Raw genomic sequence first — 17,147 nt, 5'->3', positions numbered from 1 at the left:
TACAGCGCCTTTCTTTTAAAGGTTGCATTAAAATCACTTATGAGTGCAGGCTGTGGACAGTGTCTATGGAAGATCACTTTCCTTACGAGACAATATAACACTACACACACGAAGCACAATGCCTCATACAAACAAGTTACAACTACATTACTACAACTCCCATCTCATGTTGTGTACTTGTATAGCAAGCTCCTCTGCTTCCATCTTGTGGCCATAACAGTCAAGGACATACACTTAGGAGCGATCCCCTTTTTTTCCAAAACAAAGAACAAAGAACCCACAGTAAGCAAGTTTACTTAACTGCTTGTAAACCAACCATATAACATTGAGTTAGTACTTATTAAACCACGGGGAATGATTTTGATCACACAGCAAATGTTTTTCTACCTTTTCCCCTCAGATTAATTCAATTGCTACTGTAGTCTTTATCCACTCTCTTATCCTAGGACAATATATAACATGACATATTTTAACACAAGGGTACATATGCTCTTCTAGTAGTTACCAAGTGCCATGGCTTTCCTTGGCAAAAACAGCCTGGTGTAAACATTATGCATATTCACAGGGTCAACACAATAACACTTAAAAATGTCCTTTTGTAACACTACACACACACTCCGGACACCAGTTCACCATTTACATACAGTTTTCTTACCCAAGAACATACCGTCTGTTGGATTCTTTAAAACTGGAGGTTGTATCACAAAAGTAGTGATCTTCCCTTGCAGCAATCATGAAATGTTAATGCATTATTGGAAGGGATGGATAGAATTTCGTAAGAAAATATGTTTTCTTACCTCTTTTATGGAGCTCCTTAATCCGTCCATTTCAGAATGCAGAAACACTTCCATCTGCGATAGCTGCCTTTGAAAGAAACAACACTCCACCCTCATGTTGGGCACCAAATTTGTTACCACAAATATTTGCTAATTGGTATGTTTTTAGGTATCCAAATTAATTGTTCATATTGAGCTCAAAAAATTTTACAAATCACACACATTGGATCTGTTTATTCAGCTAAAAAACAGCAGTATATATACAAAGACATTTGAAACGAGGCTTGTAATAATTAATTGATTATAATTCATTTATTATCATTGGTTATTAAAACTCAACAAGAACAGTGACATCTTAGTTAGAGTCAGAACTTCACTCAGGCCGATTCGTACTATTTCTCATGAGACTGTAAAATGGCATTGACTTGGAGAACTGGTGTTGATAGCACCAAGGTTGTGTAGTCTAGTTTTCTTGTCTCAAACTTCTCAAAAACCTTGATTGTCCATTACATCTGCAAAGTTCTAGTTAAAGAAAAATTACAACAATATGAAATGACAGGCTGAAGCATACAAGATGGATACACAGTACAAAATGGCTGCATATTTACTGCTCTAACAAACCCATAATCCAGGAACTTCTCACATGTGACATGACAGTAGTAAGCTGTCAAAGAATGCTTTTGCCAGAGTTCTCTTTGCACTCCCGATAGGCTGTTAACTTTCTGGCTGTCAGTGGAGCTGCATTGTTAGGGCACTGTTAGGGCATTGTAACATAATCCATCGAAGGTGCTAAAATGTGGTGATTACATGTGTGATGGTGAGTCAGCAAGGTATAGTTTTACCTTAGGGAAATCACCTAGAATTTGTGAGGAGACTTCTCCTTCTGGGGAAGATACCGACTTTGACTCACTATTCCCAGTCACTGTTACAAGGCTTTAGTCTGATATTGACTTGCAGGAATGCTGCCTTCCAATAGATATTGTTCTATCTTCCCATTTATATCAGTGATTAAACCTTCCATATAGAATGGAGTGCTATGAGTATCTATTTTTCTTTGTATGGTTATATCTTAGACTGCCACTACACTACATATTGTATAATTTAAAAAAAATCTTGCTATCTATATAGTGCCAACTTATTCTGCAGCGCTTTCAGGTAATTTATTTATTACCCCCCACCAAGTTGGGTACTCATTTTACCAACCTCAAAAGGATGGAAGGCTGAGTCAATCTTGAGCCGCTTACCTGAACCATGAGAGGATTTAACTCTCAACTCTCAGGTCGTGAGCGAGAGCTTAGGACTGCATTTCTGCAGCCTTAACACTCTGCGTCACACTACTGTAGTTATAATAAGAAAGACATCAGGCAGCAGGTTTGGTGCGGTTGTATTTTATGCATTCATGAGAATACACAGATAGTAATGCCTCCTCAACACACAAGATGGCGACGTTTCGACTCTAAAGAATGAGTCTTTGTCAAGGCATTATATGACTATATTGTTAGGACAAATGTGGGCATGCCTATTTGGCATAGATCAGAGCTGGGCAAGCAGCACCCACCTCTTTCCGTAATGCCCATAGACCAGTAGAGATGCATACAAGCATCTCAACCTTGCCATTGTTTTTAGCAGCTGCTGACAGCTCTTTGAATAGGCAAAGTGGTCACAAAACCCACACACATCAAAAGTGAGACTCAAATTGGTTAGGCATTTGTGGCTTATCCCATCTACCTCTTTAAAAAAATGATAAAATTGTAGGAGGGTGCAGTTTGCATTTACTAAACAAAAATCAAGAGGCCATAATGGAGTACAAGCTGCCATGGTCTCAAGCAGGAATTCATCTTTTCATTCACTGCTACAGTCATTACACAGAGCTTTTAATTATGAATTATAGAGTATATGTATGATTTGCTATAAAACTCTGTCACTTTTCATTTGCAGTAATTTCCTTTTTAAAATTTCTGACCTTGTGTGGTTTCAAATAAAATCAATATCTGCATTGTTCCTTTTTCCCTGACTTTTATTTCAGACCCTTCGGATCTTTCATATAGACCTACTTCATCTCTTATAATGGCATCGGGTCTTTCTTCAGTGTCTGGATATATTAAAATCTGTAATCTTAACGCAAATGTGAAAATAGTCAAAAAAGTCATTACTTGGTATTATAATACATAATCCTAGGAGCACGCAGCAGCTGTATGCTTTATGCTGAGATGTGGATTTTATTCAGAGCTAAGAACTGTTCTCTTAAAGAGATATCACTGATATCTAGTGTCAGAAACAGCTATCTTTTTTACATTGGGAGAGCTCCTAGACAGTGAGTGAGGAGACTCAGAAGGCCATTCAAAAGGGAGATGGAGTAATACTTCCACAGTGCCACCTATTGGAAGGCAGCATTCCTCCAAATCAAAGTTAGATTCTTTATACAAGCCTTGTAACAATGACCAGGAATTGAAAGCAAAGCCAGACTCCATGCACTAACAGTTGTTTCAGGGTATTTGCCCTTCATCAGTGTAGCAGGATTCTGCGGTGGACGGCAGAGTGGCAGAGTGTCATGTGTGGGGAGAAAACATTGGTCCATGTTGGCAAAATGTTACCCTGAAGTGAGATAGTTCCAATTACCTCCAATGATGGCATATCGGAGAGGGACCAATATCAAAGATAAATTGGTACACACCACCAGATGTTTGAGCATACGGGTTGAGCAGCATACATTTACCCCTGTTTGGGTTGCCCCTGCTGCAACAACCTTACTAAAGGTGACAGTTTTTTGCACCCTAATACTGGTGTAGTTTATCATATCAAGGGTAGATTTTCATGTTTGTCAACTTATGTCATCTATATGATTGTTTGTCCATATGGACTTCTTTATATAGGCAAAATCACCATGGAGGTGAGAAATCGCATCTCCAAACACAAAAGCACCATAAGAACATGGAATGTGGAGGCACTGGTTGCGAAGCATTTCATTGATATGGGGCACTCAGTTAGTCAGATAAGATTCCGTATTATAGACCATGTACCATGTTTTGCTAGGGGAGAAGACAGGGATAGGAGGCTTACATTTTTAGAACTTAAATAGATTTTTCAGTTGGTGCATTAAATCCCAAAAGCCTCACTTTGGAATGCAATGCCGTTCCGCTTTGAATGGGTTTCTGTACAGGATATTGTTCTTTTACACATATGTATTGTAAAAAAAATCAGAATTTTAATGTTTTACTTGTTTGTTTTGTCTATAGATGTTCGGTGCCAACCATCGGTTTGTGTAACATCAAGACGCCAGGACTTGTTATGGGCAATACATAGTTAGTAATGTGAGTGGATCCGGCTGTATTCATTATGTTTGGGGCTGTCTTTTTGCTCCAGCACATATGACTTCATTTTTTGCTTTTGCAATTTAATAAAGTGATATTCAGTAGTCCGGTAGAGTTGTTTTGTTGTTTTATTCCTTGGAATTGGCTAGGGGGGTTTGTATAAGGGACCACATTAGCAATAGCTCGGATCTGACTCTTTTCTGGTGAAGCATCTGCAATCAGTGTGATCTGCATTATAGTGGTCAATCACCCCCCTGATTGGTAGTTCTCATGGGATATATCTGACAATGGTATTGTCACACACATGCCTAGATCGTTTAAAGGGATGTGTTGAGTTCAGATTCAGATTGAGGTAACAACATGAATATCACCCTTTGAGATAGGGTTTGTCAAATCATGTATTAAGCACTTTGTAGTCTGCAATCTGGGCTGTAGTGAGCCTTACAGCATTGTGGGACAGGGTATGATCAGGTAGATTGCCATATTTTCGGTTGTCTTAGTATCGTTTGGATATACACTTTCTTCTAACACTTGTCCGGATAGGTAGTCACACATGTGGAGAGAAGGATTCGGGCACATAGTAACATAGTATGTAAGGCCAAATGAAGACAATGTCCATCTAGTTCAGCCTATTAACCTCCTTGTTGATCCAGAGGAAGGCAAAAAAAAACCAAGAGGCAGAAGCCAATTAGCCCTATTGGGGGGAAAATTCCTTCCCGACTCCCTAATGGCAGTCAGACTAATCCCTGGATCAAACTCTAATATTTCCTACCTGTCTGTATACCCGGATCAACATGATGGTGATAGAAAAAGAGACAAGCCCGTTTGTTATCAAAAGTTTTTGTTAGCGCTGTATAATTGGAGATGGACTGTGGGGGAGTTAGGATCGAGTTTGAATAGACCGCGGGTTGGTTGTTTACATCAGTAGCCATGGTAACTAGTGTAGCTGAAATGGAGACATTTAGATTGCCAGACTTGCGTGAAGTTTGGGTTTTCGCGCCTGTGTTTATCTCTGGAGTTAATAAAGGTGCAACTTCGGGTGCAAAGAAGATATCCCAGGATTCCTGTGTGCTGCTCTCATGATTACCATTTGTCTTGGAATTGTGGATTTTGAAGTTTGAATCCTACTAAGGAGCGCGCACATACACTGCTTCCCCAAAGGAAATTTGGTATATGGTTGTGCTGCTGACGTTGCTTTACTACGGTAAATTGGTGATAGAGGCGGGATCGGTCAGGGTCCCTCTCTCCCATCCGTGACACACAGTGCTTTACATCACTTGATTTTCTATCCCCATTGAGACTTACAATCTGTTAATATGTTTTTGGAGTGTGGGAGGAAATCCACACCAACACAGGGAGAACCTACAAACTCTGAAGGGAAGAACATAGAAAAATAATATGGGGCTGTGTCGGGGTCACGGATGTAATTCTTTAGGGGCATAGAATACAAACCATATGATATCTATTGCCAAAATAAATGATCTAGTCAGTAGAGGTTTGAAAGTTTCTCTTTGAAATTTCAATTCTTAATTCTAAACAAATTTACGCATCTTCCATGTCCAATGGGTCTGTGATATGAGAAGTAACATACATATGGTTAGGCCTCATATCCACGGGCACACATGGATTCCCAGTGCAGAATCCCGCAGCGGATTCCAGCCGTGCCCGCAGCCAGAAGGCCAAAAAAAGACATTTTCTCACCTATCCGGATGCAGCACGGGTCTCCTCCGTTGCCACTGGATCTTCTTTCTTCTGCACGGTGGATGTGTCTGAGCGCACCGACACCGTGCTTTTTTTTAAAAAAAATCTCCTGCTTTCCTTCGGATCCGCGGCAGCACGTTACAGCAAGCCGGAGTCCAGAGCTACACTAATTTTTAGCAGCACAGTATGGACATTTTAGAGCCTGAAGATGGCGGCGCTATTACATCACCTGACAATGTCATACCAAGGTCAGACTCTTGTTGCTAGGTAGGTTGGTCCTGCGTCCTTACAATGAGATATTTTACACGGTCATCGTACCTGTTGTCTAGAAATTATTTTTATTTGAAAACTTTCATGTTTTTGTAACGCTCACCGATCCGATACAGTTCCGAAACTATAGACGTATTCAGCGTTAAAAAACAGGAATATAAAAAGAGGCAGGTAAAGTATGCACGATACATAAATGGCCTGAAGGGATTTTGCAGGAATGAGAGATGGTGGCGATCCAAAGAAATTATCGATGAACTGGGTGTTAAATGTCGATGAACAGTTGCAAAAAGGTAATGAATGCAGTGAATAATCAAACTACTAACAACCACTTGATGGATGTGGATGTAGCAGAGCTGTGTGTGATGTGTGTGTCATGTGTGGTAATCAGGATGGATGTAGTAGAGCTGTATGTGTCATGTGTGGGAATCAGGATGCATGTACAATGTCACAGAGCTGTGTGTGTAATGTGTGGAAATTAGGATGTATGTAGTAGAGCTGTGTGTGTCATGTGTGGGAATCAAGATGGATTTAGTAGAACTGTGTGTGTCATGTGTGGGAATCAGGATGGATGTAGTAGAGAGCTGTGTGTGTGAATCAGGATGTTGCAGAGCTGTGTGTGTGTGGGGTCAGGATGGATGTAGTAGAGCTGTGTGTGATGTGTGGGATGTGTGGGGTCAGCATGCATGTGGTAGAGCTGTGTGTAATGTGTGGGAATCGTAATGGATGTGCCCTGCAGCAGAGCTGTGTGTGTAAGGTGCTGTTTGTGTAATGTGTGGGAATCAAGATGGATGTAGTAGAATTGTGTGATGTGTGGGAATCATAATGGATGTACAATGTAGCAGAGCTGTGTGTGTAATGTGTGGGAATCAGGATGGATGTAGTAGAGCTGTGTGTCATGTGTGGGAATCAGGATGGATGTAGTAGAGTTGTGTGTGGGAAGTGTGACGATGATAATGAATGTATCATGTAGCACAGCTGTGTGGCGCATTGCACCACCAGAAACACTGGTACTATAATTTCCTAATAATTACTATTCTTATGCATTACTTTGTAATCAGCAAATTCAGTCTACATTTATCTAATGGGTATTGCCAACTTGGTTTCATTATTGCATCCACCTAGTGATGTTTTGTTCTTAAATTGCACAAGCTTCATTCAAGGTTAATATCTTTCTCACAGCTTGCTGTGTGAAAGTCACAATTTGCATAATTCACAGGAGCACAGACAAGTTTTAGTATCTCAGGAGGGAAAGCATTTTCTTTTTGCTTTGAAGTGTGATGAACATCATATGATTTCACACTACTGCCGGCAGAACGCAAAAACTTCTCTGTGACAAGAAAACTCTTGCAAACTTGTACTTAATTGATGACTACAGTTAGCAGCGTATGACCCAAATATCCGATCTGAGGCAGTTTTTGAGAAATACACCTCCAACTGCCTCATTAATAAGCGATTTTATTTAATACCAGAGGCAGCTGGCACGCAGGAGGAGGACCAACAAATAGAACTACAAAAGATCACAAAAGTAATCCAAGTAAGGTGACATGGGCGTATTTGTGCATTCAAAATTTGTGTTGTAATACCCAGAAAATAGAATCCATGAATTTCTATAGGTTCATTCACATATTTTTGCTGTGCATTTCAGAAGCGCATAAAAAAACCCCATCAAATTTGTGCAGGAAAAATTCCCATAGAAGTCAATGGGAATGCGCAAATGCAGGCACATTACGATAGGAGATACGTGAAACACTGCGTAATTGTATAGGGAAAATAACACATCTGGAACTCAGACTAATTAGCCATTTGAATTAACATGCTTTGTGGACACAAATAGTACAGTAAAATATGCCAATCCGTGCTCAAAAAAGCATTCTGCAATAATGCGACATACAAATACACATACCATCGTGTGACACAGGCCTAACAGAAGCAAAATGATAGTTCTTTGGCACCAGGTAAAGTCAAACGTGATATGGATTTCTTAAAACCTATCTCAAAGGAACTCTTAGGCGTTTCTGATCCAAATTGGATTTTAAGCCTGGACTCACATGACCGTAAGCGTAAACCGGTGTGTGCGTCATGCAGCGTTTACCGCTGTGGGGCCGGTGGTGAGCTGGCCTATCATTGCTTATAGCAGTAAATTTGGACTGCGTCTTCCTGGTTTCGCAATGGCGCATATAAACGCAGCACATAAGCAATGCAATTGTGTATGAATAGCGTTGATTAGGCGCCCATGGAGAACAATGGGCTCTCTCGTGAATAATACCTGGCAAAATAGAACACCCGCGGGCAATAGCTGCAATCGGCCGTTCCGCCGATCGCAGCTATTAACCCTTTAAATGCCGCTGTCAACACCGTGCAGGTGTTATGGCAGCCTGGGGCCTTCTGAAAGGACCCAGGGCTGCCGTAGGAGACTGCCTATCAAGCCATCCGTGTGAGGTGGCTTGATAGACTGCCTGTCAAAAAGCAGTATATACTGAAGGCGTGATCAAAGCATCGCTGGTTGTGGTCCCCCCTAGGGACTGAAAGAAAGTGTTTAAAAACAAAAAAAACAATAAAGTTTTACTAATTATTAAAAAAAAAAGTCATAAAAGTTTTTAAAAAAAAACTTTTGCTATATTTGCAATAAAAGAATCTAAATTATAATGCAAAAGTACGTATTTGGTATCACTGCGTAATTTATCCCACACAGTGAATGTCGTCTGAAAAAAAATAAAGAATGCCAGAAATGAGCTTTTTTGGTCACCCCGCCTCCAAGAGAAAATGTAATAAAAAGCTATCAAAAAGTAGTTAGTATACAAAAATGGTACCAACGGAAATGTCAGGACATACCGCACTAAATGAGCCCTATCACAACCATGTCGCCAAAAAAATAAAAAGTTATTGTGCGCAGAAAATGGAGACACAAAATAATTTTTAAAAATTAAATATCACAAAAAAAAATACAACAGTATAGCAAAAAAAAAAAAAAACTATACAAGTTTGGTATCATAGTAATTGTACTGACCCATAGAATTAAGTTATAATGTCATTTTTGTTGCAGTTTGTGTGCCGTAGAAACAGGACGCACCGAAAGATGGTGGAATGTCTTTTCTTTACAATTTCTCTCCACTTAGAATTTTTTTTAAGCTTTTCAGTACATTATATGGTACATTAAATAGTACCATTCAAAAATACAACTCGTTCCGCAAAAAACAAGCCTTTATACAGCGACGTTGATGTATAAATAAAGGAGTTACGATTTTTTAAGAGGGGGGAGGAAAAAACGAAAATGGAAAGAAGCTCCGTCACTAAGGAGATAAAGGGGTTTATCCATGACTGCGGCAGACAGAAGAAGGTGAAGATCTGGTAAGTAGACTAACGGGTAAGGAATAGGTAAGTATAGAATCTTTATTTTTTAATGACAGAACCTCTTTAAGGCTTTTCATAACAGCCTAGTCATGAGATAGCATTCGGAGACCAATAGTGTTGGTCTCTGATCAGTTTGACTTCTTAGATGCTACAGTTGATGCTGACCAGGGCACCCAAGTGGATTAAGTCCCCTCTCTCAGATGCTTTCATGAAGTGCCAAGAGTTGGCATGGCCTCCAGGTCCACTACGTATGGTGACCAATGAGGCCCTGCTGGAGATACGGTCTAATAGGCTTATCTGTCATTGAGAAAAATGTCAGCTAGACCTAATACACTGCACTATATAAGTAGTGTAGTGTATTATCTAAATAATTAAATGACTACATGTTCTTTTCCCCTTGTGGGATAAAAAAAATGTAGTTAAAAAAAACTGTTTTCAAGTAAAAAGAATCTTTGCAAAAGAATGAAAAAAATAGCCTTTTTTTTTACTAAATTTATAATGGCAAAACCGTAAACAAAACATAACCACTATAAAATTGATATCACTAGTTTCATAATGGCCTGTACTATGAAGTAATTATGCTTTATCTTGCTTAGTGCATGCTACAAAAAAGGAAAGCAAAACAAGGCTAGAATTGCTGATTTTGAACATGCTGCCTCCAAGAAAACGGAATAAAAAGAGATCAAGAAGTAGTAAGCATCTCAAAATGTTACAAATGTAAACATTAACTCACTCTGCGAAAGACAAGCTCTAACACAGCTCCATACATGGAAAAGTAAAAAGCTTATGGTAATGAAGAAAATCAAAACTAGTAAAACATTTAAAAAAATCTATGTTAGTATTGACGTAATTGTAGGGACCCGTCCAATAAGTTTAACATATCATTTCTGCTGCATGATAAGCGATGTTTAAAAAAAAAAAAAAAGAATTGTGTTTTAATGTATACCTCGGCCCCCAAAGCATGCAGTAAAAAGCAATCAAAAAGTCATGTGAAACCCAAAATGGTACCAAAGGAAATGTAAGCTCAAGCCGACACAAGAGTCCGTAAACAGAAAAATAATGGAGACGCAAGAAAAATTTAGTCTGCGAAAACCGCGTTAATTGTGCAAAGGTAGAAAAAAAAATTAAAAAGTATAAAATTTGTCATCGCAGTAATTATACTGAGCCGCAGAATAAGGTTAAGATGTCATTTATGCCGCACGGTAAGCGGCTTATTTAATAAATGTCGGTGTTGCAGTTGTACATCTGAGCTCCTAATTAAGCAATAAAAAAAGTGATCAAAAAGTTATGTGTCCCCAAAATGGTACCAATGAAAACATCAGCTCATCCTGCGGAAAACAAGCCCTCCCACGGCTCCGTCGCAGGAAAGATAAAAAATGATGGCTCTCTGATTTTGGCAATGAAAATGATTTGATTATGCAAAAGCAGTCACACATAAAAAAAACGATATAAATTTTCTATCACTGTAATCATACTGAAACGCAAAATAAAACAAACAAGTCATTCATACCACGTGGTGATGCCATAAAAACAACCCCCCACAACAATGATGGAATTGATGGATCTGTTTCCATTCCCTCCCTCCTCCCAAAAAATATTCTACCTTGTTGTACTCTGCACAGCTTACATAGGCACCCCACATTATCCATCGACATAGCAGTAAAACTACTACATACCCAAATATCCTGGGAGGGGGGGGGGGGGTCACTTCTGAAAATTATTCTAGCAAAATCTAAGCTCCTTCTCAACTGAGTCTTGACCAAAAAGCTGTTTCCGACTACACGCAAGGCCGTACTCTAAAGAAATTGGGTAGCAATTTTTCTGTTGCTTTTTTGCTCTTCCACCCTTGTGAAAATGAAACATTTGAGGCTAAATATATGCATTACTAGAAAAAAAAGTTTTCGATTTCATGGCTCAATGTTAACAAATTGCACAAAACACATGGGGGGGTGAGGGGGTTAAAATGGTCACAACACCTCTAGATGAATTACTTGAGAATGTAGTTTCCAAAATTAGAATTTTTTGGACTGGGTTTTTTACGTTTTGGCACCTTATGGTCTCTGCAAACTCGAAATGGTGCCTAGAGGAAGTCCTAATAAAAGGGAGGCCCCAAAATCCACCAGGTGCTTCTCCATTTCTGAAGCCTGTATTTAAGTCATGGTGCACACTAGGGCCACGTGTGGGATATTTCTAAAAACGGCAGAATCTGGGTAATAATTATAGAATTTTGCTTCTCTGTTAACTCCTGCTGGGTTACAAAAAAAATATTTACATTTTAAAATCTGCAAGAAAAATAAAAAATTTTGAATTTAACCTCCGCTTTAATTCTTCTGTAAAGAGGAGGTGGAGCAATGCCTCTACAGCGCCACCTATTAGAAGGCAGTACTCCTGCATGCCATTGTCAGACCCTTTACCAAACCTTGTACCAATGACTGGGAATATAAGCCACAGCCAGAGTTTTCTCGAGAAGGAAAAGATAACTGTGCAAACACACCGTTTTGGGGGTTTTGCCCTGATCATTAATTCTTGTGAAACACATAAAGGGTTAACAAACCTAAATGCATTTTTGAATACTTTGAGGGATTCTGTTTTGAAAATGGGGTAATTTATAGGGGGTTTTTAATATATTGGCTCCTCAAAGCCACTTCAAAACTGGATTGGTCCCTAAAATATAGATTTTGGAAATGTTCTTGAAACTTTGAAGAATTGTTTTTAAATTTGGAAGTCTTGTAAAATCCTTAAAAAAATAAAAGGATGCTTATAAAATGAGGCCAACATAAAGTAGACTCATGGTAAATAGTATTTATTAATTATTTTGTGTGGTATGAGTATCTGTCTTACAGACAGAACATTTTTAAATTTAGAAAAATGCAAATTTTTCACAATTTTCTCAAAGTTTTTTATTTATTTCTTTTTATAAAATCAACCTAAATTCACTACTAACAGAAACTGCAATTTGTCAAAAAACAATCTCAGAATCACTTGGGAAAGTAAAAGTAGTTCAAATTTATTACCACACAAGGTGACACATGTCCGATTAGAATAAAACGACCGTGTCATGTAGTTCAAAACTGACTGCAGGGTTAAAGGGGTTGTCCAGTGTAAACTATTGATGGTCTTTCCTTAGGATAAGCCATCAGTAGTAGAACTGCGGTGGTTTGCCTCCTGGGAAGCCCACTAATCAGCTATTAACCCAGCTAGTTGACTGAGTGGACAGGAAGCAGACAGCTTTGTTCCCACCCCGGTGGTCAGGCGTGGTATTACAGGTAAAGCTCCCATTGAAATCAGAACGGTGCTATCTACTTCCTGCAGATATCAGCTCAGTGCATGAGCAAACCGACCCAGCAAACAGTATACTTCCACTGATGCCTTTTCTAGAAGGGGTCCTAAGAGGAGAGTTACTGTTAAGCTAGCTTCACACAAGCGTAAACGCCATTGCACGTACCTTAGTACAATGTATTCACGTATTAAATGAGGCTTTTTTGAGCACATAATGGCGTATTTTGCTGTACTTTTTCTGCTCGCCAAGCATGTCCATTTGCACGTGAGAAATGGGTAATTAGTTCCTTTTCCAGCGAAATTACGTAATGTTCACGCATATCCTTGTATATTCTTCCTTTTTTTTTCGCACCCTCCATTGACTTCTATGGGGCCCTTTGGTGCACAGAAATAAAGAGCATGCGCGACCAAAATGCGAACACAAAATAAGGAAATGTGAATGAACCCATAAAAATATACACCCGTGTGAAGCCGGCCTTACTTACCTGCTTCTCTTATCTGATATTGCTCTCAAGTGATTGTCATTGCATCAATGCTGAGGGTTCCTTTGATAGTTTGGGATGAAGATGAACACATTTCTGTATGATATTGCAAGAGTTAAGTGCGGAATGTAAAGCATTGTCTCCATTTCATCGTTATCCATGTGACACGCTCAACCTTACCTGCAAATACTGGAAATGTTATGAAGCTCCACAATAGGCAGAAAGGGAAGCTTCCCACACAATTGCCCTTTGACCATGAACATACGTTCCGTCTCATTGTCCTATAGAAGGCATTCAGGACCTCCAAAAGAGAATTTCTGACACCTTCTGTAATCCAGTTATCAGATGTTTTATTAGGGAGGGGAAAAAAGCAGAGTGAGATCTGAAGTCAAGGGCTCTGATTCCAACAGTTCCCAGCAAATAAAGACCAGGTCACACATTTATTATTGAACCCTCTGGTCTTCGCGCTTTTTTTCTTCCTTTTTTATGTCCTGGCAGGACCCGAAACAAATACAGCTTTTACATTCAGAGCAAAAAAAAAAAGTCTATTTTGCATGCTATAGGGGAAGCCAGAAAAGTGCTTACAAAGCAGGAAGAGATGATGGACGGTACCCCAAAAGCCATACTTTCTTCCAAAAAACAGTTAGTTTTATGTTAAACAAGGAATATTGACCTAATGCAAATCAGTAACAAATTTCCCTTTGTATCCAAATTGCAGATGGATTATGAAGGTTGTGCAAGACCGGTCTCACACGACTGGATCTGAATTGCGGATTACGCAATCAGCGTTTGTGCGGGGAATCTGTGACCATTGAATTTTCCTTCATAATCGCGGGTACAAATTGCGTATTCCGTGAGCGGAAGAAAAATTGCGGCATGCTCTGTTTTACTGCGGAATCTGCGCAAACTGTCTCCTTTGATGTCAATGTAGGTGTGCAACTGGCAGCCCATACGCAATTAACATTGCGTATGGACTGCGGGTACCATGTCACCGCTAAGCGACAGCAAGGGAAATACAAACAAAACCAGACCTGTACTACGCATGGCAACCTGTGTGCTCTGCGGTCACGTGTAGTACAATTAAGTGCCAAATGCAGGGTCACCGGCCAGGCTCATAGGTGGAATCCGACCCACTAAAGTGAGCCCGGCCTAAGGGTGGTTTCACAGTTGTGTTGGAAACTCCAGCTGGAGATTCCATTGCAAATTATAGTCAATGGGGTCCGTTCGGCATTATTCGGTTCCGTCCAGATACAGAACCGTTTGGCCATGGGGATTTCCCTTTCCTGTTCCTCTGTACTCAACTCAACCCATGGCCAATGCATCAGTCGCTGCACATTTTGCAGAGAAGTGACAGCAAATCTCCCAGCTCTTTCCAGCATATCCCAAACATGTACAATGAGGTTACAGTCTAGTGAGTTTGGGGGCTAAGGCAGTGGGGAGAATTCATTGTCCTGTTCCTTTAACCACTCCTAATGACCCGAGTTAGATGACACGAAGTCTGTTTGGTTGAAGATGGCACTGTGGTCGGAGAAGACTTCCTGAAAATGTGGGTGCAGTTGTACTGCCAACTGGTTCCTGTGGCACTCATCATTTGAAGATTGTGGTATGATGACCAACAGTTCTAGGTCATTGGGATATTGAGCTGAAGCTCAACTAAAGTTAACTCACCAGGATCTTAGAAATGTCTTACATCACTTTGAGACAGACAGCTGCCGTGCTAAGTCATCAAAGAGAGCTACGTAAATTTCTTTTACCCGCTAACTCTTCTTTTAACTCAATCAGGTCTCTGATGCTCAAGAGTCAGGTATAGACCCTAATCTGGAACAAGACTAAGGCTCTAGGTTGAACTTGTGCTACAACCTTACTACATGTTCTACACTATATATAATATATACTAATACACTATATAAACAAAAGTATTTGAACACTGCATGTTTTTTCAGAAAAAGTGCTTTATTATGGTATTTAGTAAGGTGTCAACCCTCCTTCTGCTTGTATTACAGCGGTAACACGTCAAGGCATACTTTCCACAAGTTCTCTAAGTCTGGGCAGGTATAGCTCACCATTCCTGGTACAATGCTGTGAGAAGAGATTGTTGTGAGGTGTGAAGATGGGCGTGGATGGCAGTGTCATACCAATCTCTCTAGTTCGCCCCAGAAGTGCTCAATTTGATGAATAGTTATTACAAAAAAGCAGCTTTTTATTTTACCCATGCCCTTCCCAGCATACCGTTCAGCAAACTCAGTATTTGTATATTTGCTGATTTTCTGCAGTGTTCCAACTGCAACAGTTCCTCCCACAGTGATAAGGGAGAAACACATTGATTTTACAGCTGTGTTTCCATGTGTTATAGTAATAATATATGTATTTTATGGTGCATATGTTTTTTTACATCAGTCTAGGCAAACACACGTGTTTATGTTTCCAAGAAATTACGTATTTAGTAGTAATACAACTCAAGGCGTGAACATATGTTAAAACATTGGCATCTAGAGCCAATCATGAGCCTTTATGAGTACAAGGGGGTGTGAATGTCTAATGACTCATAATCTAGGGTATATTTGTAGCATGAGGATGTTAATAAAAACAGAAGAGCATCATTGTCAGAGGATACTGGCTATGTCATGTGTCAGTGATTTGTGTACACAACTTCTCATATAATTCGGACCAGACAATAAAATATGCTAAGAACTCTTGGATGATTTCCCCATCATGTTAGGTAACAATGCAGAGGAGTATACATGGCCATTATGGGCTGCCCTTAAGCTGACACGCTGTAAAAACAAGACCCTCCTCCTCCCCCAGCGGCAGCGCCAGCCCCATTGAAATCAATGGGACATAATCACGATCCTCTGCCCCTTCGGGGGGGGGGGGGGGGGCACTTGAAATATATATCAGAAAACCCTTGTTGCGTGGGGGTCTTCTGCCTTCCGAACCCATTGGAAACATGGGTAATATACAGTAAACTCCTTTAAAGAGACCCTCTAGTTTGGTGATAAAATTCTATCTAGGGTGCCGGTACATTATCTGCAGTAGTTGGAATCTACTGATCCGGAGAACAAGCCCCATTATAGGCTGTCCAAGATAACCAATGCAATCTTCAGACTACTTAATACAGAACAGTTCATTGGTAGTGTGGGGATCGGAGGGCCAGCAGAGAAAACCAATGGCAGGTAATATACCTTCTCACCCTCTCCGGTCTCAAGGCAGAATTTTGTCCTGGAGGCAAGGGGGTAGCTTCAATTCTAGTAAGACCAAAGATTTGTCATCTCAGTCTTTTAGGAGCTATAACCTTTTCCTATTTTTTTCCATGAATATAGCAGAATGGGCACTTCTTTTGCAGGACAAGTTGTATTATTTAATCGTACCATTTCATGTATTGAAAAACTTAAATATTTCTCTAAGTAGGAAAAATTCAATTGTACGATATTTGGGGAAGTTTTGTTTTCATGGTAGAAATGACAGGTGTACCGTATTCTATGCATTAGGCTGGGCTCACACGGCCATATGAGGAATTCCAGCTGAGAGCCCAGCCATTACCCAACGTACGGTGGCAAAATGTACCGCATATAGCCATGTACTCACGCAGGTGGTGAGTAGTTTCTTTTGTTTAGATTTCCTGCACCATCACTTAGCAATAGCCCGGGTTGCAGGTATTTCGACAACCATAGAGTACAATGGCCTCAAGGATATCTGTGGTAAAATAAAACATGCTGCGTTCCATTTTCCACGAGTGGATTACACAATTCCAACCCGCTAATGTGAGCAAAACTGCAATGCAATTTATTGATCCATGTACTACTGCGGATCCCGCTATTACTGTCCGTGTGCAAGACCGGTCTTAGTAATATTACAGAGGGGGGGGGGGGGGGGGGGGGGGAGGAGAGGAATATAAATATTTGATAAGTTACGCTACTTAAAATATAATTTCTTTTGTTGTCTTATTCTCCGATCTATAACTTTATTTTTTCCACCCA

Source organism: Eleutherodactylus coqui, chromosome 12 (assembly GCF_035609145.1).
Source record: "Eleutherodactylus coqui strain aEleCoq1 chromosome 12, aEleCoq1.hap1, whole genome shotgun sequence".
Taxonomy (NCBI): domain Eukaryota; kingdom Metazoa; phylum Chordata; class Amphibia; order Anura; family Eleutherodactylidae; genus Eleutherodactylus; species Eleutherodactylus coqui.
Note: the sequence above shows the minus strand (reverse complement) of the source record.